The following is a 26,023-nucleotide window of genomic DNA, read 5'->3' on the forward strand; positions in this document are numbered from 1 at the left end:
GCCTAGCCTCTTTCTTAGTATTGGAAAGTCAGATTCAAATCAGAAAATGACTTGGAAAATAGAGAATGATTGCACAAGGAGTGGCTTTTTTGTATGAGCCACAGTGAGCCTTGAGGAAACACCCTACCCCACAGTGTCCCATCATTGTACTGGATCGCTCATGTGAACCAGAGGCTGTCTCCCCTACTCTGGCCTAGCTTACACTGCCATAATGCTCTCTCAGACATGCGTTTTCTGCACTGGCCCCCTCCTATAGCTCACGAATTCTTTCTTTGGATGTATAAAATTATAGAAGAAGCCCCAGGTTTGGGGGCTCATGAACCATTTAAGAGTATGGTCCATTCTGGTCCAGGGAAGATAACAGCTCTGGAAAACAAAACAAAACAAAAACAAAAACAAAAAAACAGTACAAGTAAAATGCTAGTGGCATAATCTTAGGATATTTTGGAGCTTTGGAGCTTAGAAATTACCTAGTCCAACCCCTCATTTACTGATGAGAAATAAGTCCCAGAGAGACAGTGGTAGGTCCAGGGCCATACTTTGATTTGTTATTTAGTCAGCTACAATGTCTAAGAGTTATAAAGAGGAATAGAATGCAAAAGAAGGAAACAACAGATGGGACCCATGGATCTAACTGGCAGGAAACTCCAACATGTCCACTGGAAAGTAGGCTTTGAGAATTTCTGAATTCAGACTCCAATGCTCTGTAGGCTATGGACAAGCCTGGAAACCTGGTGCTATCCCTCCAACACTGATGAAGTAGGAAAAGTCGCATTTGTTCCCCAGTACAAATCAGAAAAATAAAATCTGGCTCTCTCTTTTTCAAACTAGAGAAAAAGTTTGCTTACCTCCCTAGAGGCAAGCTCTCTCTCAGTTAGGTAGCAACTTGTTGCCAGCCCAGCCCTCTGGGAAGCAGCAGAGTTGCAATAGGCAAGTCCCCTCCACTCCCACGAGAATCCAACAGGGACATGTATGGGAGCTGGTGGACGTCATTGCTATAGCAACATGGATCAGGGTAGAGGAAGCTCTTCTTCCTTCACGCTAAGCACCGATGTGCCTGAGCTGAAAGGAGAACTGAACTGACTGTTCCCCAGGGGGGCTTGGGGCTGAAAAAGTGATGCCATTGACCCTCTCCATATGTACCATACATCTATCTTTACCATATGCCTTGGCAGCCCACTGTTCTCTACTATATGTCAAACACATTCAAAATCTTCTTTGCGGCTCTCAGAATATGCTTGGGTACAGTATGATCATGGTGGCAAAAAGCTATGAAGTTCTGAGTCATTTTTGTCATGCTAATTAAAATCATAATCCAGTGATCTTAGGTCTAGGCATATATTTCAAAATACCTCAGATAGAATGGGACTCCTTAGGATTTGTTTTCCTGAGTAACTCAAAGGAGATTAAAGCCTTTTCGCAGGGACAGCAAGGACATTCAGGTAGCCTAACAAAAACCATAATCAAATACAAAAATGCAAGTTATTTATCCTTGTCTGGGGGGTTGAAAATACATGCTTCCCTGTTTCTTTTTGGGGATCCTGTTGGTTAGCTGCTCTCTGCTGTGACTGGGAGGCCTTCCCTCAAATTAAAGACTGGCTAACAGCAAATATGATGAATGATAACTGCTTGAGAAGACTGTAGACCTTGCCTCGGCTTCTCAGAGATGCCGGGACCGGAGGCCTCTCAGCAGTCTCTTGATCTTCACTTGACTGCCCTGTGGGCATGTGCAGGGGTCCATGTGCAGGGTCCCTCCCATCTGGCTCTTCGGCTTGCATTGTAACTGCCGCTTTTACAGGTCAAGCAGACTAAAATTTGCTAGTTTACTATCTTTTTGCTTTCCTGCATGGGAACCCCAATTCTCCTGGAGGTCATGTGGATTTCTCTGACTAAGGGAATGCTCAAAATCAAAAGTACAGGAAAGGAAAGCTCAGGTTATTATCAATCTACAAAAAGACAAAGAAAAAATAACTGGAAGGCCACATATCACAATATTAACAGTAGTTATTGATGAGTGTTGATCTTTTTTCCATGTGAGTCTGCATTTTTCAAATTTATTTTTATCATAATGAATCAGAAAGACAATGACACATGTCCGTGAGAATAACTGTGCTTCCTTTGCAACTATAAGGTAGAGTGAGGAGAGATAAACCACAGGGACTTTTTTGGTTATCACAATGGGCCAGGATCAGGTTCTGTAAGTAATGGAAAGAAATTGCTCAGATGCCATTTTGAACAAAGCATAAAATCAAACTAAATTTGATTTGGTAAATAAGATGCCCTAAGGCCAACCCTACTTAGAGTTACTTTATATTACTCCACACAGGCATGTCTAAATGGGTCCTTTATCACCCTCTAGACTAATTACATTTGATTAAGGGCTTCCTTAAAAGCTCTTCTTTCACGGTGAATTTTAAATGACCACTAACCTCCACTGACTGATGCTGTGGGGTCATCCATGAATTGATTAGGTAGTGCTGCATTGTGCCTTTGGGATACTCATGCTGTGGGGCCCCTGGAACCCTGGCTCCATAAATCAGTGTGCAGGGATGATAATTAAAATATTCTGTTGCTATTTCTGTGCTGTAGCTTCTCCGTGTAATATCATCACCATTTTGTCTCATTCCCAATTGGTGCATTCTCCACTCATCTGGTTTTTCTTTACATTTCTCAAAGGTATCTTGCTCATAGCTGGTTGCCTAATTTGAGGCCATTATCTCCCCCAGGGTTTTATTCCAGAGGGTTTTGTTTTACAGTTTTATACCCACAGAATGGGATGGTAAGAGAAGTAGGGAAGGCAAATGGGTTGGACTATTAGATATGTCAATTAAAAAGAGAAGAATAGATCTTAAAAGTTCTCGTTCCAAGAAAAAAATGTAACTATGCATAGTAACGGATATTAATTAGACTTTGGTGATCATTTTGCAGTATATACAAATATTAAACCATTATGTCATATACTTTAATTTAATGTTATATGTCAATTATATATCAATTAAATAAGAGAAAAACAAATGTCAAGTGAAGTTTGTGGTTGCCTACTCAGAATTTGTTTTTGAACAATACTGAAAACATTGTAAACATAATGATTTTGATTTCAGAATAGTCTTTTTCAAGAATCAACAATGAAAAGTGATTACATCTAGTTTTAATATATATTCAATATATACTATATATACAAGTTTAATGAATTTTAAGTGAAGAATATACATATATTTCAAAATACTCCAGATACAAAGGGACTCTTTAGGATTTTTTTGGAATAATTCAATAGAGATTATTTAAACCTTTAACAGTAACAACAAGGACATCCAGCTAGCATAATGAAAACCACAACCAAATATAAAAATGTAAGCTATTTAACCCATATATATAGTATATATACTATATGTATATATACTACGCTATACTGTGTAGCATAGTATATATACTACATAAAAACACTTTTCATATATATATATATATATATATATATATATAAACATATAATCCAAATATATGTATATATGGGTAATCCAAATGCATTTCAAAGTAAACAAAAACTTCAATCTAACAGGCTTTGCTATAAAAATGGTCACTTGTTTGGTACATAAATCTGAATCCAAATTTGGCTCTCGCTCTCACTTAGGTGTCTCTATTTGTGATTCACACACAACCCAGGAGAAAGAATGGGAGAGGGGGGAAAGAAACCAAGGTTCACACAATAAAGGTCATAGAAACAAAAGTTTCAATCAAAGAATCCCAAAGGAAAATAGGTTATAGGGAAGACTATCCACTTAATAAATGTGGCTTTCAAGTCACCTGGGTGGCTCAGTGGTTGAGCATGTGACTTTGGTTCAGGGTGTGATCCCAGCATCCTGGGATCGAGTTCTGATCAGGCTCCCCACACACAGGGAGCCTGCCTCTCCCTCTGCCTATGTCTTTGACTTTCTGTGTCTCTCATGGATGAGTGAATGAATGAATGAATAAATGTCACTTTCTGAGAAGAGGAGAAATTTAATGTTACTTATTGGAAAAACAGAATTCTTTTAGAGGGTTTAGTTGTTAAATAAGCAGGCTCTCTAGCTCTATGCCTATGTTTGGATCCTGGCTCCTCTACAAACTAGTTGTATGACCCTAGGCAAGTTGCTTAACTGTGATATTTTTCCTCAGGAAACTGGGTTGGCTATAGTAGTACTTGACTCATTATTATTAGGAGTCACTAATAAATGTAAAACACTTAGAACAGTGCTTGGCTCATACTAAGTATGTAATAATTGCTAGATCTTATTATTTCTGTACCCTTTAACTGACATTTTGTCAAAACTTTCTTAAGAAAGGTTAGGTGTTGGTGTTAGAAATTTTGTCTGAAGATTGAGATTTTTAAAATTTGTCCTAGTTTTACAGCTGCTACTCAGTTGCTGCACTGTATTTTGAAGTTTCTTTTAAGAATTCATGATAGTCTGGCTATCATCTTTTCCAAACATCCAGCCCATGCTATTAGAATAATAATAGTAATAGCAAATATTTACTGAGACCATTTAAATCCCAGGCAGACTTCTAAGTGCTTTATATGGATTAATACTTTGGTTCCTCATAACAACCCTATAGCATTATCCCCATTTGACAGATGAAGAACTTGAAGTTCATAAGGGTTGAAGTATCTTGTCAGAGATTGCCCAGCTATGAAATGGCAGAGGCATTATTTTTTAAGATTTTATTTATTTATTCATAAGAGACATACAGAGAGGCAGAGACATAGGCAGAGGGAGAAGCAGGCTCCCTGGGGAGCCTGATGCAGGACTTGATCCCAGGACCCCGGAATCATGACCTGAGCCAAAGGCAGACTCTCAACTGCTGAGCCACCCAGGCGTCTCACTAACCAGAATTTTTGAGCTACTGGCCATCAATGAGTCTATGAGATTAGTCAGATTGATTAAGTCTGATTCTTTTCAATAATCCAATTAAGTAGAGGCACAAACATTTCTCTGATAGTGGTTCTTGCTGATTTGTCTCCATGTGATTTATCGGTGAGCTGCTCCCTTTCAGTATTGATAGCTTCATACATAAAGAGGAATGTATGTCACATTTTTTAAAACCTCTTGATGCCTTCTGTAGCCTTAGATGGAAATTTGTAACATTGGAACCTTCTTTGTTTCTTCCATTCCTTTGTTTTCCCACATTCAGCCAGCTACTGAATATTCTCCGTTCATTTTCTTATCTTGTATAGGAAAGATTTTGCTAATTTGTGGGAGCTAGGTAGAAAAATTGGCTGGAGTTGTGCCATTGGAACAGTTTGTCAAATATGTAAAGAAGGCCAGGTGTTAGAAATGAAAGCCTTCTTTCTAAAGGACAAATCTCTCAGGATTTCCTTACAGGAGTACATTTGCCCCCGGGTCCTCCACTCTTAATGGTGGACCTTCTGGAGTGAAGCCCAGCCTCAGGAGGAAGATGTGTGGTACCCTGACTACTGGAAATTGATAGTTCAATGTGTCTCAAGGGGTAACTCTGAGCTCTGAGGACTTTATTTCTCTATTCTTTTAAAAAAGATTTTTTTTTTTAAATTCGAATTCTTTGAACTTAAATAGTCTAGTTTCTTAGTGTACTCTTTTATTCAATATTTACTTATTTAAACTTCTTTCATCTTTGTTTTATTATCTTTTTATCTTATCTAGTCTGAATTTTTAGTTTGCTATCTTGTTTTATACTGTTATCTTCTTGTATCTAAATTGTATGTATTTGCTTTATACCTGTTTTCAATTTTATTTACACTTTGTTTTATCTTTACTGGCAAGAAAAAAGCAAAGAGGTAACTAGCTGAAGGACAGTCCCTAACCTAAGGGAGAGTGATTGAATTCCTTTATCCTACTAAATATCTCATTAAATAGTCCTTTAAGTTTTCCTCTGTGCTTTATTTTTTCTTCCTCATAATGAAATTTCAACATAAAATATGTGAAGCTAATTATGTAGATTCACCTGTCAACTTCATCTTCTCTTAGTTTACCCTGTCTTTCTAGGATAATAATATTTACTTTTAGTGCCAGTGGTTTTGAGTTAGAATTGTGCCATTTCTTCAGAGTGTTGAACCGAACCAAACTTCCCAATTGCTTTCTGATCCAAAATTTACAGTTTCTATTTTTTTCATAACTGCTGGATATTAAAGAGGCCTTGCATGCAAATCATGAACCATTGATAAAAACACAGGTGGGGTGGGTCCTTCAGAATAATCTCCCACAGCATGTTTAATCCTCCCTTAATATTCCAACTGTTCTCTCCATTCTTTCCCAGGGCTCAACCCCATAAATTAGAACCCTCACTATGATTCAGGAAGCACTCTGATCACTGGATAACTTGTCTCTCCAGCTTGAGTCTCCTTCCCTAGTGTTTCTTCCTTGTGGAATGCTTTCATGTCACTTTTCTTGAAATACATCCCTCTTCTCAAATGCCTCCACGAGTGCCCCATGGCCCATGCAAGGAGTCCAAACGCCTCAGCCTGGGGTTCAAGGCCTTCAGGTTGTCTCCAGCCTCCTTTTCCAAACAGATCTCTAATTCTCTCCCTCACATTAGACAAAATAATCAAACAATAGTTTGCTAGTCTTCATTCATGGCTCAAATGTTTCCATGGTGGTTTTTGTGCTCATGTGCTGTTTTTTAATATATTTTTTTCTCCATTTGTGAATGTCAATATTGTACCTCCTTAAAAGCCCCTTTCCCACTTTTGACTCCTCTTGATGAAAATAATCACCTTTTCTGTGATGTTCCCTGGAGAAATACTATTTTATAGGATTAATGAGGGTTTTGGCCCTACACGGCCCTCAGTTCAAATTCTTACTGCACTATGTGTTAATTATTTGACCCAAGGCAACTTATTTAACTTTTAGAGCCTTGTTTCCACATTTCTCTCTCTCTTTCTCTTTCTCTCTCTCTTTCTCTCTCTCTCTCTCATACACACATACAGAACTTCAATTCCTGAAGCTAAAATTCTCATTTGAAATAGCCAAGCTTCCTACTTTTTCTGATTCTATCTGGATCTAAGAGGATTTTTTAAAAATATTTTATTTATTTATGAGAGAGAGAGAGAGAGAGAGAGAGAGAGGCAGAGACACAGGAAGAGGGAGAAGCAGGCTCCATGCAGGAAGCCCGATGCAGACTCCATCTGGGACTCAGTCCCTGAGCCAAGGGCAGACACTCAAGCTCACCCACTGAGCCACCCAGGCCTCCCGAAGAGGATTTTTATATATGGAAATATACCTCTTTGTCTGAGAAATGTCAAGGTCATCCTAGACAGACTATCTTAAACAAGTCAATTTGCATAACCATCTTTATACTATTGAGGTCTATTTGCAGGCCTTCAAACTGTGCAAATATGCTGACACCCAGTATATTAAGTAACAAAAATAGTTAAAAGCATTAAAGTTTTTAACTAAAAAAAGCGTTGGAAGTGTTGTTAGTTGAGCAGGAAACTCAAACACATACAGGGAATTTGAGGGACAGGGGGCTTCTTACAGAAGATGAAGAGAGGGTACAATGAACAATTAGCTTGGAAATAAACACATCAATGAATGCAAGGAAAGCAAGGATAACTTCTATCTGATTATTCCAGTTTTATGATGGGGCTATTTCATCAAAGGAATTTAGCCAGTGGGGCACAAACTGACATGGGCACGGTTGTACCTGGTGCAGCACAATCTGCCTAAAGGTATAAAGGCAGAGGGAAAATTGAAACAGAACTAGAAAGAGACAACAGTGTTTTAAGCGAGGAATAGTCAGGGGTGAAAGCTGGTTTTTAAGTGGAAACATACCTATCTCCAATTTATCTAGGTTAGTATCACTTTAGGTTGAATAAAAACAGACTGGAAGGGGTGGTACATATTTTGAAAAATACTTATTCTTCACAGGATGTATTTAACAATGTGGAGATTTCCCTGTCTCCTCCTCCTTCCTAAGAATTGAGGGACCTGAGAGACTTGTAGCTTTCTTAGTAAATGGAATATACAGAAGGTACTATGGGCTGAGAGGAGAAGGAGGAAAGAAGGCAAAGTGCTAGAGTATCAGAGACTGTGGCTTTGTGAGGAAAGCTCATTGTTATATTTGAAGTATTTTTAAAATATCACCAATTATAGTATTTATGTACTATATATACACATATATATGTATATATATTAGAGAAATCCTACTAATATTACATATATGCATACTTATGTATGTTTCTATAATAATTTTAGCTTTATAATCGGAAGTATTATATATATAATATATATGCAAATTACTGGGGCCTAGTATATGCTAGTTTATTGTTATCTAAAATACTTAAAGTAACCCTGCAAGATAGACACTTTAGGTTCAGTGACTTTTGTTAGTTGACTGAAACTATGCTTTTTTTAAATTAATGTTTTCATTGTAAATCTAGTTCATGCACATGCTGGAGTCCCCAGGCTACTCTATTTCTGCTACTGAAGCTCCTGGCTCCTCCTAGCACCTGTTGATGACAGCACCCAAGGGGTCAGGTGTTGTTTTCACTTTGGCTTCTGAAACGTTACATAACAATAAGCAAAAAATGGTCAAAAACAATAATAAATAATGCAGAAGTTGGCCCTTGTGGTGAGCAGTGCTGAATCTTAACAACTGAACTGAAGGCCAGAGTGTCTTGGCTAGGGATAAGCATGATGCTAGCTTAGCAGTCTCTGGCTGGCTCTGAAAGTAAACGTCCATAAATCTGGAACCAGACAGGTAGTGAAAAGGGTTGAAAAGGAGGAGGGCCAGCATTAGGGAAAGAAAGTTCAGTGAAGTGAAGAAAAGGAGAACAAAGACTGGGGAGAATAACACACTGTGTGGTAGGACCCAAGAGGATAACGTTGTTCTGTCTGCAAACTGTCATGGACATACCATAGCTCCGGTGTGTCCTGAAACTGGCAGGGCAGTGACATGCACCTCTGAATGAACTGCATCTTTTCCTGGCCTGATTTTCCTCATCCTAGTCAAATTATTTTATGAGTAGAGATACACCCTTTGTATACATACCTATGACATGGATATATACTATATACTCTAAAATTGAATAATTCATCCTTTTTAGGCTTGGTATCATTAATTTTAATGTTTCTCTTTGATAGAACAAACATCCTTCATCTTCATTATACTGAAGTTCTCCCAACCTCTCTCAGAAACACATATCCATTTATGTTTTCAATTTACTTTGTACTATTTTTCAAAAAGTCAGGTCAAGACCTAATTTCTAAAGCAATCTTAACAGTGCTTTATTGTTCACTAGTGACTTATATGATTAAGGAATCTATCAGGATTTTTTTTGTTGTTGTTCTTTCTATAGCATCTCCTTTGCCAATATCTCATTCTCTGTGTTTGCAGTTCAGCATCTTGAATAAAAATTCTTATAACAAATGGGTGTTATACTTTAGAGAAATGGCAGCTCCACTTCAATAGCCACATAATTTCTTAGAATTTGTGCTTTCTTATTGTGAACTTCAATCATCTAAATATAAAAAGGCATTCAAATTCAAACACTTAAATATAACATCTACCTGAAATTAATAAGGCTCTATTAATCTTTCAGGCATAAGAACGATGCCCAAACATTCATTCTTAAAAAGAAAATCCAAATAATTCATCAAAAAAAAATAAATGGGACTGAACGGTTGATACTAATATTATTAGATTACTGAATAAGCCACTTTGTGGGAACATTATGGAAGCTACAAAGAGGTGAGGAAAGAAGACAGAGAGTGTGACACAGCCATAGATCCCATCTACTTTTAGATTGCCAATAAAGAGCAATTCAGTTCAAGGCATACAAAGTAAAGATCTTTTTAAATCCTCAATTTACTGGTTGCGTGCATGCCTTGTGGCAGGTTTAGATAGGAAAATAGGCACTTAAAGGGACAGTAAATGGACAGAGGAAATGGACTTCTTATTAAATGAAATGGCATTCATTTAGCATGAATGCTAATGGCACTGGGACATGCGGAGTCTGAAATGACTGTGCTATCGCCCTCGTTAGATCTTATGTGCTAAAGTAACACTGATGTGGAAAACATGAAAGTATTGTCATAGTGGAACAGATAACTCCATGATGCATGGCTTGACAGGAACTGACTGTAAGACCTAATTACATATTAATATTTTCTTCAATTTCAGATACTGCCTTAAATTGTATCATGTAATAAGCCAAAGCTGAGTAATATCTAAAAATTAATATGTTAAATTCCCTGCCAATTAGGAGAAGGCTACTGCATCATAAGCTTTCCATTTGTGCTTAGAATTGTCCTTCATGAAGAGAATATATTAGTTGAAGCAATCCTATGATGTTCTTTTAGGAAAGAGATGTAGACTGTTGACATAGAAAAAAAATCGAGTGCTAAATATATATAGCATCCAATATAATTTTAGATAAGAGAAAATAGTCTTAAATGACAGATTCAACTAATAATAAATGAAGTAAGTATATATATATTTAGTATTAATAACTATGAATCCTATCATTTATATTGAAATGTTCACTTGGGAAGTGTCTACTAAATTTGTTTGCTTTTCATTTATTTATCTATTCATGCATTAATTTCTTTTTCAATTTTTTAAAATAAATGCTTCTAGTAGCTTATAAGACTACTGTAAATTATAATTTGGAAAAAAATATAATTCATTGCCCCAAGAAAGACCAGGAAATACATAACAGGTAGAAAAATACTTTCTAAAATTAATTTTTAACAAGTGACTTAGAGCTTCCAAGTGGCCAGAGCAAAAGAAATGGAAATATGATTGATTATATAATTTTATTCTTAATAAGGAGAAAGAAATTATATCAGTTTTTGAGAAGAAACATTTTTTTTTCCCTTGGACTTTGGTCGAACTATATTTTTTGAGTACATCTTCTCAAATAATAATTCGGTCATGTATTGGTAAATGCCATTAGCTATCTCAACATGGTGAATGCAATACTAATTTACATAGCATTTATATATATTTCTTTTTGATTTGATATCTATTTGTTTCACCATAGTCCTGGCTTGGTAGCCACTCTTCTCTAGTGACACTTGTCTCCCATCTTTAGAGGAAGATATCAATTACTCAATTACTCATCCACACACTCTGTTTCTCTAATTCTTACTTTAAAAATTGTTCTACACACAGATTATATCACAAAACATGAAATGCATGCCAACTTTTCAAATGATAATTGATATCAGAGAACTGTGAAATATCTTCCCAGATATAAAAAGATGCTTTCACTATGTAATTAAATTAATCAAAATTTTACATTTGCATCCTGATGGTATAGTTTTAGGTCAGCTGGGTGGCAATTAGGAAGGAAAGCTGGATGTGCAGTGGAGAGAGAAAGAGAAGCAGGAACCCACGAGGGCACACTGGAACTCCTGTTTTTCTCTACTTTCAGCCTCAGTAATGCTGGTGTATCTTGACACAGTGTTACACAGATGTCTGGACCAGGACTTGGAGAAGCTAAGAAAAATGATCTGGAGGGGGGCAGAGATTGAGGAGTTGTAGGTTTGGGTGCTGCCCAGGTCCACAAAGTGAGCCTTATAAAGTGAAAGTGTACAAGAGCAGCCATAGTGCTTAGACATAGTAACTATTGCAATTAATATGTTCCTCAGGGTATCACCTGTATTCCAAACATACTCATTCGTATTCTCATTGTAGAATAGCAGTCCAACTTGCCCCTTGAAAGTCAAGATCAATCATTCCAGCTGACAAGGTTATTTCCTTCTTTGTCTGTTGAGCATTGAGGAGCTCAAAGTAGCTGGTGACAGTATTAACTTCCAGTTTTAATGGAGTCATGGCTGTGTTCTCTGGTGCAAGCATTCTTCCTTTGGGAACTAATCCCTCTGGACTAGCAGACTCAAAGTTGTGGGTTTGGGATGAAAATATTTTCCTAGTTCATGAATAGGGGTAATGAAGAACCACTTCATTCTCATCTTCAATTCAGAGGGATATATTTAGATATTTCAACTTATTGATATCTAAAATATCAATATTTATTTTTATTTCTTTAACTTTATAGAGGTACACTTTGTATATAATAAAATGCATATATTTTAACTATATTTTGGTGAGTTTTCACAAACTTATTTACTGGGTATCAACTCCTACAATCAAGATATAGAATATTTTCCATGACTTTATTTCTTGAAGAGCTCTCTTATGTCTTTTCCCTGGCAATTTCTCCACTCTTTGGCCCCAGTCAACCACTAATCTATTTAATGTCACTATAGATTATTTTTATGTTTTCTATACTTTTATAAAAATAGATCATAGAGTATTTACTCTTTGGCATCTGGACATTTTTTACTCAGGAATTATTTTTCTTTTTAAAGATTCATAATTTTATTTTATATATCAGAAACTTATTCTTCCTTTGAATATTATTCTGTTATGTAAATGTATCACAACTTGTTTATCTATCATTTAGTTTATTGCCATTTATGTAGTTTCCAAGTTTTGGCAATTATAAATAAGTTGCTATGAATATTCTTGCATGTGTCTTTGTATAGACATATTTTTATTTTTATTCAGAAAATACTTGGGCAGCCCAGGTGGCTCAGTGGTTTAGTGCTGCCTTCAGCCCAGGGCATGATCTTGGAGTCCCGGGATCCAGTCCCATGTCAGGCTACCTGCATGGAGCCTGCTTATCCCTCTGCCTGTGTCTCTGCCTCTCTCTCTCTCTCTCTCTGTCTGTCACTCACGAATAAATAAATAAAATCTTTTTTAAAAAAAAAGGAAATACATAGGAAGAGACTTTCTAGATCATATAGTAAGTGTACCTTAGATGATGTTGCCAAACTTTTTAAGAAGTAGTTTATTATTTTTATTCTTTCCAAAATTATATGAGAATTCTAGTTGGTCCATATCTTTATCAACACTTAGTATTATCAGTCTTTTTAGTATTATTCATTTAAAAAGGTTGACAGTGGTGTTTCATTTTGGTTTTAATTTGCATTGCCATTATCACTGGTGATGTTGAACATTTTCCTGTGCTTATTGGCCATCTGAATTTCTTTTTTCCTAAAGTATCTGTTCAAATATTTTTTACTCATCTTTAATTTTTTGTTTTCTTATTATTGAATTGAAAGAATTTTTTATATGTTCTGGATACCGGTCCATTCATCATTTTATATATGTGTGTATGTATTTATAAATAAATATATGTTTTATATATAATTCCATATTTATATATATATAAAATCTCCATCCTTTTGCTTGTCTTTCAATTTATTTTTTTAATTTAAATTTTAATTTATGGGATCCCTGGGTGGCGCTGCGGTTTAGCGCCTGTCTTTGGCCCAGGGCGTGATCCTGGAGACCCGGGATCGAATCCCACGTCGGGCTCCCGGTGCATGGAGCCTGCTTCTCCCTCTGCCTGTGTCTCTGCCTCTCTCTCTCTCTCTGTGACTATCATAAATAAATTTAAAAAAAAATTAAAAAAAAATAAAATAAATTTTAATTTATTTATTTGAGAGAGAGAGATAGTGAGAGAGAGAGAGAGAGAGAGCACAAACAGTAGGGAAAGGGAGAACTAGGCCCCTGACTGAGCTGGGAGCCTGAAGTGGGGCCTGATCTTAGGACCCAGAGATCATGACCTGAGCTTAACCAACTGAGCCACCCAGGTGCTCCATTGTCTTACAGTTTCTTAACCACCATATTAAAAAAACAGAAGGTTTTAATTTCTGTGAAGTTGAATTTATCCAATTTATGGTTCATGATTTTTGAGTGTTATCTAAATATGCTGTTTTAATACCATAGATTTTCCCCTATGATTTCTTGTATAAGTTTTAGAGTTTTAGTTTTACATTTAATTCTATTTTTAGTAGTTTTTGTTTATGTTGTGAGGTAAGGATTGATGATCTTTTTTTCCTATAAGGATATCTAGTTGTTCCAACATCATTTATTAAAAAGGTTCTCGGGAAAATAAATAAATAAATAAATAAATAAAAATAAAAAGGTTCTCCTTTCCTTATTTTGTCTAATATTAATGTAGCCACCTTGACATTCTTATCTTGACAGTACACATTTGCTTTCTTCCTTTATTTTCAACTTGTGTCCTTGTATTTACCAGGCATTTTTTATAGATAGAATATAATTGGTTTTGGTTTTTGAACTAGTCTGACAATACCTACTTTTTGTTGAAATATTTAGTCCAACAATTGAAATTTTAAAATAACATTTGTAATAGCATCAAAATATAAAATATTTGGGAATAAATTTAACAAAATATGTATAAGATTTGTATAGTAAGAACTATAAAGCCATGCAGAGAGAAATCAAAATGCTAAAACAAATAAAAAGATATATCATGTATATGTTCAACTGAAATCATGTGTTTTGTGCATATATTACATGTGCATGTGTGTGTGCTTGTGTGTGTGAAGCAAACAAATTCAAAAGGGAAAATTCTCCTTGTTTTATATAAGCGGTTTTTCCACTGTGTCACACAGCCATGGAATGTTAGATTTTAAATTTGAATCTAGTTTTGTTATATTTCCAAGTCCTCTATTATTTCCAATACATGATATCACCTGTCTGCATCTACTTAGTATGCTTAAGGAATGCCTAATTTTCAAGAACTTCTGACTTGTTGAGCTGAGAAAGTGACGCATTTGGTCTTATAACTTGGATCAATTGATGTTGGCCCAATGCATTGACCTTTGCCTGGTTCCTTCCTTCTTAGCTAGGTAAGAGATGGGTAGGGGTTATCTCAAATCTACCCTGGATTACACTTGAAATTACTTATATTGGATTTCAGAAGAATCCTGAGAAGTTTTCCTTGAATCACTTAATAGGAAAATTAATAATTATAAAATAGGAGTCATGAGAGCTTTAGAAACTTCAGACATGAGAGCTTTAGAAACATTAAACTGTGATGGACTAGTACCCCATTCTCTGATCTTTAATAAATAAAATCAGAGCTTTAGAAACTTGTATGTAATTTTGCCACATCAAGTGTATCCAGCTCCCCCAGACTATTTCTACATAGAGTTAGTGTGAACCTTTTCCTGTGAGATGTTCCACCAGGTTGGTTGAACGGGTCAAGATGGCAGGAGGAGCTGAGAAAACGGTCATCTATTGTGAAGCTAGTCTTGGAGGGGAATAACCTAAACAATTGTGCAGACAACATCCTTAAAAAGGAGAAAGTTAGCTTCAGAAAAAAATAAGAAAGAGGTACAAAGTGAATCAAGATAGGTCTGAGAAGACCTTTTAGGTTTGGGGAGGACTGTTACCTAGGGGTAATTTATGTTCACTTGACGGCTGGAAGAAACCAGATTGACAGACAATAGAACTTCATATTCCTCAGGCTAAGCTCTAACTCGAAAAGACAGGAGTAAAAAAGTGGTCAGATGGAAAATATTATTATATTTGTTATAAAAATAAAGATTATTTACTTTTCACTTATTCATTCTACAAATACTATTTGACAATTTACTAAAAACTTACCTTGGCAGAATACTGAGGGTAAGTAAATATTCAGACATGGTCCCTACCTTCAAGCAATATACTGTTTATGGAAATAAATACATAATAAACATTTATAAGGTAAGTGCTATATCAGGTTAGGCAGTGATCAAACCACAACACCCAAATCTAAGTGGCTTTGCACAACACATTTTTATTTCTCTCTAATGCATTGCCTGCTGTGGGTCTGAGTGCCTCCATATGTTGGTTTATTGTTCTAGCTACTGCGGTCTCCTGACAATCTCACATTAACAGGTGATTTGAGAATCATCATGACAGAGGAATAGAGAGCTAGAGAATAGAGCATCAGAATTAAACACTTTACCAGGAAATGACACCTGTCACTTCCACTCATATTTCACTGCCCAAGAAAGGTGTATGGCTTACTTTTGTGGCTGGTAAATTGAGGAAAGCTGGTATTGGTAAAAAATGCTGACTCCTACAGTATTTACACATGTGTACATGTATGCTTTGTGAGAGAGGTATAGTCAAAAGACTATGGGTCACTGTCATGGAAAAATAAACATGGAAAAATAGCAATGGAAAAATAAGTCCTGACATATATAGTATAAGGAAAAGATAATTATTAAAATAAGGTTCTCTCTGTGCACTCTAATCTCTAATACAGATAATAAAAATATGAATTTTGCACCCATTTTATAAAATCCTATGTGAAATGCAAAATAAATAGAATATATGATTCTGGTTCTTAAAGATCATGTAATATAATGGGGAGGTGAAGCAAACCTAAAGAAATGCAGTAAAAACTGATCAATCTGATAACCTCTGAACTGGAACTCTTTATTACTTCTCTACATATATAGGACAATGATAATGATAACCTTGAGACTCTGCAAAACCCTAAAGTGCTTTCAGAATCATTAAAGAAAGATTAAAGTATTTTCAGTATAGTTTAGGCTTGAGGCTATTATTAAATTCAACTACTAGACAATTGGCCATTCATGCAACATATATATTACATATCTCTAGTAACTGGAAGCTGTGATGAACTAGAGTACCCCATTCTCTGATCTTTTATAAACAAAATTAGAGAAACAGATAAACATTTGTTTCTAGCAACATCTGCACAGAATTGCTTATGCATATTGAGCAATCATGCTGATTTATAATGGGAGTAAGATGGAAGTGGGTTAAGCAGGGGATTATATAAAAGGCTATCTGAAGGAGATGAGTATGGTTTGCAGTAGAGGTGAGAGGTATTTTGGTGCATAGGGAAATAAAGGTGGGAGGGTAGAAAAAATACATAGTGGTAAAATGTGTGCTCAATAAATGTTAGCTATTAGATGTCTGCCAATATCTATTCATCCTATTCACACCTAAAATATGTATATTCATCTGCATTTTGGGTAATTCCATCTCTGAATACCTCAAGCTCAAAAGAGAGAATTTTCCTCTCTTTAACCTAACCCACTTGTATGCTATGTTTTCTTTTTATTCAGCCTACTGAATATGCTTCAACACTTTCATGACTATATCTCCATGTTTTAGCCACACAGCACATGCTCAAATATATTAGTATGTGAATATTTCATATGAATAAAGGCTAGGTGGGACACCTGGGTGGCTCAGCGGTTGGGCGGCTGCCTTTGGCTCAGGGCGTGGTCCCGGGGTCCTGGGATGGAGTCCCGCATCTGGCTCCCCAAAGGGAGCCTGCTTCTCCCTCTGCCTGTCTCTCTGCCTCTCTCTTTCTATGTCTCTCATGAATAAATAAATAAAATTTTAAAAAAGACTAGGTAAGAGCAATGAAGGACCTGGATTTTGAGTATGACTCCAAGGTCATAAACTTAGGTAGAAATGCTATTGGAATTGTGAGGAAAAGAATGTGGGCATGAGAATCAGGTCTCGATTGTTGTCATTATTTGACAGCTGCTTTACTTATTAGCAAATGCTTTGTACTAACAAAGCATAAATTATCCAGAAGGTCTCAAGCAGTCTTTCATTGCTTTCAAATGTTTCCATACCTCACCAATTTTGTCCTCTGTCTTCAAAAAACAACACAACATTCTGGAAAAGAAAGAACATAAAACTCTGCCATGATGGAAATTCAATGTCCTTCTGGCTTATGTGACTCTTAAAATATAAAAAGACACATCCTCTGGAAAGATTCCTGAAGGACACAAGTCTGCATTATTTTACAAGAAAAAAAAGGGTATGCTTTGATGGATGGATAATAAAAGTGTGGGGGGAAGAAGAAGATATTTCAGATGAAAGAAATGACAGATAAAGAGGATTAGTGAAGGGTCAAAACAATATATGAAGATATCAACACTCCTTGCACCATCATTCAATAAAAACATCAACAACAAAAGTCTGGCTGGCAATAATACAACCAAAATGGATAATTTAAGTAGAGAAAGTAATCAAACGGAGTTCAACATGGCCATTAACACTTATTTACTGGTCTCAGTGGAATAAAATACTGAAAGACAGGAGCTTGAAGTGAATAAAATTGTATCTAACTTACAATCAAATGAAAAGATAGTGGGCTTAGAGCCAAAAAAATATTCCTTAATTAAGCTTCTTTTCAATGATTTTAGTTTAACCAGCTGGATTTTCATTTAAAGTTTTAAAAAACTACTCTCTTATTCAACCTTTTGAAAAGAAGGATTTTCCTTTTAATGGGTAATCTATTTCTTTTTACAAAATGAAAGCCAGCAATATCTGGTGTTCTGCACACATGGAAACACAATAAATTGACACAGAAGTGGAAGACACAGCCTCTCTTTTCAGAGACATGACATTCTATGAAGAAGAAATATATGGCAATTGGGATATAAGGACACATAGGTCATGGCATCCAGCTCACCGGACCTGCCTCAGTTTTCAATTGAAAGTTACTTTGTTCGTTAGTCAACTTAGGTGCTGATAATAGAGGTTCTATGCTTAATATAACATCATGATTTTGAGGATGACTCCTCCATAAAAGTGCAGTTTAAGGTAAAAATATTCCAATTAAGTAGTTCTCTTGCCATATTCTAATATATGCAGTATAATTTAGTAAAATATTCACTCCTAAATACATAAAAATTATTTACAATTCTGGAACTTGAAGAGGTAAGCTTTTATCACCTGGAAAATTCTCTTTCATTATGATGCTGAATAAATTGGATGTTACTATATTAGGAAACAAATTTCATCTTTCATCTTTTTAAATTTTAAGATAAAATCACAATATAAATATATAAATGTATATGATGTTTCTGTGTTAGAATATTCAGTATAAAGGGACAGTTTTATCAGGTTAAAGTTCTAATTATTTAAATGTCAAGTAATCAAATGTCATGTTTTATCTCTATACCCACAAATAAAATTGAAAAACTGTGAAATAGACAGCCTCTTTAAATCAACAAATATTTGTATCTCTGCCACTAGTAGTGAATGCTGAAGATGCCATTGGATGGAGTGATATATAGCCCCTGCTCTCACAAACTTACTCAGTGGACATCCATTGCAATGGCCTTAGGAGGAGACAAAATAATACAAATTTATAGATAACTAATACAAGGCAGAGTAAACCCGGAAACAAAGCATCAGAGAAGTACATTTAATTGGAAAAAATTAGCAAAAAAAAAAAATAATAATTGGAGAAAATTATCAATGGCTCCATAGAGAAGACAACCTTTAAGGAGGATTTTGAAAGATAGAATCAACCTGTAAGGAGGGAGATAAGGTGGTAGGGCATTTTAGGGATCTTAAGAGCACAAGCAGGTGGTAAAGAATGAGATGGATTTGGGGGAAATGCTGAGTAGTTTTAAATAGACTTTGAATAGGAAAACTGATAGATAAGCTTGAGTTAGATTGATGTAACACTGTGAGGCTCTGAATGCCAGACTAAGGCTTTTGTACACCTTTCATGCAAAATATGCTGTTTTGCCTTGCAGTCTGCCCAGACCAGAGGCTATGTCAAAGTCACTTTTGAGTGCAAATGACCTAGGTCTCCGAGTCTTCAGCAAAATCCTTGGAGATCTCTCTGATCAGCTTTTCTTGAATTCTTAGTCTTCTTAAATGCATGTGGGCAAATTATTTTTTTCCTTGATGATTAATGTCCTATTCAACAGGTGCTCTATATTCAGCAGAGTGTCTATATATGACACTCTATAACTGCTTGTGAATACAAACATTTCTATAACAGATTTATTGAAATATAATTCACATACCATAAGATTTACTCTTTTAAATTGTACAATGCAGCAGGTCTTAGCACATTTACAGAGTTGTTATGTTATTGTTACCGATATTTAATTTTAGAACATTTTATCACCCTAAAAAGAAACTCCATACCCAGTAGGTATCAATTCTCCATTCTTCCTACCCCCAGTCCCAAGAAACCATTAATCTATATTCTGTCTCTATTGCTTTGCCTAATGTGGACATTTCATGTAAATAGAATTATACAATATGTGGCTGTATTGGTCAGGGTTTTCCAGAGAAACAGAACAGGATGTATATATGCTTATATATGAGAAGAAATATATTACAGGAATTGACTCATGTGGTAATGGAGGCTGAGAAATCCCTCCCACAATCTGCTACCTATAAACAAGCAAGCTAGTGGTAAAATTCAGTACAAGTCCAAAGACCCAAGAACCAGGGCAGCCAATAGTGTTACTTCCAGAATCCAGAGGGTCAAGAGCTAAAAGCAACTTACGTTGAGCAGAAGAAGATGGATATCCCCTCTTTAGAAGAGAGTCATCCTTTCTTAATGTTTCTGGTTCCATTTGAGTGAGGATGCCTACCCACATTGGTGGGAGTGGATCTTGTCACTCTGTCTACTGAATCAAATGCCAATCTCTTCCAGAACTCCCTCTCAGACACATCCAGAAAAAATATTTTACCAGCTATCTGGACATCCTTTAGCCGTGTCAAGTTGACACATACAATTAACAATCACAGTAGCCTTTCGTGTCTGCCTTCTTCCACTTAACATGATGTTTTCAATGTTCATCCATGTTGTAGAAGTATCAGTACTTCTTTCCTTTTCAGAGTTGAATAATATTTCATTGGCCGGACGTACCACAATTTGCTTATCTATTCGTCAGTTAATAGATAACTTGGTTTGTTTTCACTTTTTCCCTATTATGAATGATGCTGTTCAAAATATTCATGGACACATTTTTGTTTGGATATGTTTCATTTCCCTTGGGTATATATCTAGGAGTGGAGAACTATGTCATGGTAACTCTGTCTTTAACATTTTGAGGAACTTTCCACTGTTTTCCAAAGTGGCTGCACTATTATATAGTCCCACCAATAATGCACAATATATGAGGGTTTAATTTTCTTCATATCTTTACCAGCACTTGCTATTGCTGCTGGTTTTATTTTAGTCTTCCTAGTATACGTAAAGTACTACCTTGTCATAGTTTTTATTTGCATTTCTCTAATGCTAATAATGTTAAGTAGCTTTGGATGTGCTTATTTTTGCCATTTTGCATATTCTTTCAATAAATCTTTCCAAATCATTTGTTAATTTTTAAAAATTGGGTTGTCTTTTTATTTTTGAGCTGTATGATTTCCTTGTATATTTTGCATGTACCCTTATCAGATATGTGATTTACAGATATTTGCCTCAGTTCTGTGGGTTACATTCTCACTTTCTCTATGATGTCCTTTGAAGCACAAAAGTTTTGCATTTTTGCTGATGGATAATTTATCTATTTTTTTCTTCTTATTGTGCTTTTGGTGTCACATCTAAGAAACCATGGCCTCGCCTAAGGTAGAAAAGATTGATCATATTTTCTTCTGGGATCTTTATAGTTTAGCTCTTATATTTAGATCTCTGATCCATTTTCATGTAAGTTTTGTATATTGGTGTAAGGTTGAGAACCAACTTCATTCTTTTGCATGTTGGTATCTAGTTTTCCCAGCACTATTTTTGAATAGATTATTCTTTTTCTATCGAATTGTCTTGGCACCACAGACATGAATGTGTTCTAATGGTTACTATACATGTTTGAACACATACTTACTTATCCTTTATTAAATTATTTCATTAAATTTTAGATTAAATATACTATTTTCCAAGTGAACAATTATAAGAAATATAGATAGATTAATTTCTTGTAAGTTTGGTGGCCTTAGCAATTGACATAAAAATTTGGTCTTGTCTCCAAATTATAAAAGGGGATTCCTACTCAAATCCTGAGACTACTCTCTGTTTCAGAGTCTGCTTCTCAGAGAATTTACCTGAGACATCTCTATTAAGGGGACAGGGCTATTCTGGAATGCTAAAAAAAGAGAGGGGGGGCCGGACAGGGCATCTGAATAGAGAGGTCCTATCTATAGTAGAGTTCAATTAGAAGTCCATGATCTTTGTGGACAGATCTTTTGTCAAAAGACAAAAAGAGGAAGACTAGGTATGCCTGCACAGTTTCTCTTTCTGAACACATTAAATGAGAGCAGAGTGAATGAAGGGATATAGAGAGACCAGGATTGCAATGCTAACACATAGTGATCTGTATGAAAAGAAACATAAAGGGGAGGAGAATAAGCATTTTCCCCAGTCATGTACCATATACCCCTGGCAAAGTGCCTTGCTCTGGTGCAGGTTTTAAATCTTTCCTGCCTCTCTCCCCATTCCACTTTCCCAAGGTATTCCCAGTGAGAAGAATCTGATATTTATCATTTTACTTATAGCTTTAAGATGAAGGTTTACCACATACAGACTATAATTGCTTCTTGATTGTAAGGCCTTTTATATGAACAGTCATCCCAGGTGATGAATTTTTCATTTCCTTTTGCCCAAAGACCAACTGACTCATATATCTTGCTCAAAGCAAAGGATAGCGTTGTTGAGAAACTTTTTTCTTTTTTTCTATTCGTTTTTTTTTTTTTTAAACCACTATTGGCGAAAATGCCATTATTGCTGGCTTTGGTCTAAATATATGCTAAATTTTGGATAGAAATATGGCAATTCTATTTGGGGCCAAGAATTCATTTCTGGTCCCTATGAAATGACATTCTTGGCTCTACTTTATATGGAGCCAAAGGGAATTGTTCATTAACATTTGCAAGCTGCTTCTTTGTATTCATGGTCTGATGAAAATGACTTGGGAGCCAGAAATTGTGAATTGAATTTCCATTTCTGTCATTGACTCCTTGTGTGACCTTGGACAGAACTCTTAATTTCCCTGAGTCTATTTTTTCTATCTGTAAAATGGGGATAAAAATAATAGTGGATATTTGCTTTATGGCTTAATTTCCCATACATAATTTTTAAAAAGTCTTTTTCTCTAATGAGGATGATACAATTAAATGGATCATGCAAATAAAGTTGGAAAATTAAAGTTTCATGTAAGTGCAAGTTTCAATGGCATGACTCACATTAAGGAACTTTCATATTTCTGAAAATTTGGTATCAAGTATAGCACATCATAATCTTTTCCATTTTTAAAATATTGATGTACCCACTTTAAAAACTGTTGACCTTAGAGTGTAATATCAACCATTAAATTATGTTTTTAGAAACATAGTTTTCTGATAGAGCAGATGTGTCCTTTTTTCCAAAATTTCACTATGACTGGTTTTCTAATGATTTCTAGGTTATGGCAGAGTTTTGTTACATGTGGTTTTGTGTCTCAGAGGACAGCATAATGTCTAAGCCCACATAATAACAGTTAGTTATTACACAGTTCTAAAGTATTAAAAACTCAGATAAAACACACATTCAGAGGTAGTTTTAGGAGCTCTAAATATTTTTCAATGCACATGGTATGTTACCTAAACAGAATTTAAATAAAAACTTAAAAAATATTTTTAATGCAAACAAAATTCATTTCATGTTTTCTTTAAATAGTGAGCTCGTCAGCTCAACTACCTAAAAAAACTCCAAGTTTACACAACTTTTAAGAAACCCATCTGTCATGAGAACAAGGCACATTCTGCTCTCACATCACAAAATGAAAACAGCATTTTAGATTGTTGCTGGGTCTTTGGGAGCAGGAGAGTCTCTTTAGAGGCAGCATGTGGCTCTACTTCTCCTGAGCAAAGTTTCATTATCAAGATGCCCATTGTATAAAAGATAAGCTTTTGGTTATTTCCTAGATCATACTGTAGCATTTACCTATTGAATCTAAAGAGGCTTATTTCAGCTCCATTTTTATTTTGTGATATTCAGGGATTTAGCATATGATTGAGTTCTATTGTTCTGTGTATTACTTGTTATGTTACTAGGTAGATGTTTGGGTTAAGCTTGGTTTCGATAAAATAATGGCAGCAAAGCTACTTCAAGGAACTCATTCCTCTCACAAAGTGGCTCACAGAGTAGGTAAGGTTCAGGTGGAGGCTAAGTCACCTATTCAGAAGTTGTTATCAAATATAAACAGAGATTCATGGGTGCCCTCCCTTGGATATTTTTATCTGGTTGGGGAAATGATCTGGGAATTTGAATTGAAAAGGAGAAAAAAACCCTTTCCAGATGATTCTAAAGTCCAACCATGTATGAGAATTACTGTCTTATAGTTTCCTGAAGGCCTCTGTGAATTTGGGATAAATGTAACTCATGTGATCAAGTAGTTCCAGCACCAACATTTTGCTTCCCTAGTCCATTTTTAGTCCTAGTTTATGTGGGCCTATTTCATCCTCATGGTACTTAGAGCTGATAGTTTGCCTCTTGACTTCTATTTCATATGTGCTATAAATACCATGTTTATTTATTTTCCCAGTTGATTGCTTAACCTGGAATAATTTCAGAATTAGGCGTGTACCTAAGTGCTTAGGCCATTTATTAATTTATTCTTTCAAGATCTGCTGAGATATCACATATGTGCCCAGCAAGCACATTTATTTCATATGTGAGTGCAGAGGAGGGGGACCTCCAACCACAGCAAGTCTCTCTGAGGAAGGGGGATATCAAATGGAGACTCAGGTGGGTGGGTGAGGTGGAAAGGTCAAAAAAAAGATCAAAACTGCAGGATATAAAAAAGGTGAAGGTGTTTTTTTTTTTTTTTTTTTTTGTCTCTCTATCCCCTGACCTATCACACACTTTGTATCTCTCTAGGTTGTACAAATTTAGTAGCTGGTGTTGTGTTTCTTATTTAAAAAATAAAATTACTATTACCCTGATTATTGAGGATTACTTCAAATTCCTCATTCAAAGCTCTTAGGAAATATTAATATCAAACAGAGATTTAAAAGGCAACCTTTGAAAATCCTACCAGATTGAATAGCTCAGATTCCACTGTTATGCTCTGCTGCATCCTGTGTATAATAATAATATAGGACATTAACTGAAGATTATTTTCAATCTGGGCCATCCTTTTATGTCTTCAAAATGGCACGCTCATATAATAATCTTATTCTATAATGTCGTTTCTGCCAAAATAAGCCCCTCTTCCCATTAACCGTGTCACTGACTGTAATAGCCATGACAGTGATTGAGATTCAAGTGAAACGGGAATCAGCTGACTTCTGCTGGATTCTTGTGAAGTTACATTAGCTAATACCTCTCGACAAAGCTACTCACCATCCAGACTTCTTGGCAGCTTTTTTAAACAAGGTTCTCAGCATCGAAGGTGCTCCAATCAGTAGATGGCTCTGAGGAAGGTCTTACAGTCTTGCCTTCTAGTAGCTGTGCCCTTGCTGAATTGAATGGCATTCCCATTATTCTATGGATAATGAGATGAGATGTGTTTATCACAGCAATTTATTGAAAACAAAATGTCACACATTAGCAAACTAAAATTATAATTAAAGGAAAAAGAGAAGAAAGCTTCTGCATAAACAGTGCCAAAATTTCAAGGGACCAATCCTTAGAGGACAGAGACATCAGGATTCAAATCTGATGAGTAATTTTCCTAGGCCACGCAGCACCAAATATATCATCTGACACAGTTCTTTCTTTGATTTCCACTTAGGTTTAATGGTTGAATAATCATGGCTCATAAGTTTATCTTTAATAACAGTCACAGCAGACAGTTTATTAGCAGATTCTGCAGGCTGCAGGGTTGTCATTTGCTGTTATAGTGATTGTCTGTTTTAAATATCACAGCTGTTGGTGTTTTTATTTATTTATTCATGATTTGATTCCTGCCTCTCCCACATCTCTGACGCTCAAAGGCAGGCTATTTTCCTTTCCTCTTTGAATTGTGAAAGGCTGCTGTGACAGTCCCTCGCCCAGGCCGTGGAGTGTCACACAGGGTCCTGTGGTGCCGAACAAACAGCCGCGTCTTCCTGAACCTGGCAGCCCTCTTTATGAGAGCCCAGCCTTCTTGTGCGGGCCTTTCTCTGTCAGGGAGGGGTGGGCGTGAATGGAATCCTAGCAGGGGCTCTGGGCCAGTGAAGCCCCTTCTTCATGCGTTTCTTGGCCAGGAGAGTGGAACCACAGGAGAAATGCAAATGCCCAGGCCTCTACTTTCCCATGTGAGAGCACCGTGAATAAACATAGGAAGCACTGTGAGCTGCAGTCTCTGAATTCAGCTGACGGGAAAGCTTGGTCATCACACATAGCATCTTTCATTGAGTTGTGGGGGGACAGGCTTGTATTGAACAGATGACATTATTTCATTTGTCTTCAGAAAGGCCCTGTGAGGAAGAGTTTATATAGAGT

At 36.0% G+C, this 26,023-nt stretch overlaps 1 long non-coding RNA gene across 4 annotated transcripts in view; it reads right to left on the reverse strand.

The window, feature by feature from the left end:
* Positions 1-26,023, reverse strand: part of LOC144303655 (uncharacterized) — a 100,650-nt gene that overhangs the window by 14,899 nt on the left and 59,728 nt on the right. For 3 of the 4 annotated variants that reach the window (XR_013370644.1, XR_013370643.1, XR_013370646.1), the window contains one exon: positions 24,941-25,082. This is a non-coding gene — a long non-coding RNA (uncharacterized LOC144303655). Of the gene's footprint in view, positions 1-2,086; positions 2,196-24,940; positions 25,083-26,023 lie in introns of those variants that run through there. The other variant, XR_013370645.1, reaches the window with a different exon arrangement.

Source organism: Canis aureus, chromosome 32, assembly GCF_053574225.1.
Source record: "Canis aureus isolate CA01 chromosome 32, VMU_Caureus_v.1.0, whole genome shotgun sequence".
Taxonomy (NCBI): Eukaryota; Metazoa; Chordata; class Mammalia; order Carnivora; family Canidae; genus Canis; species Canis aureus.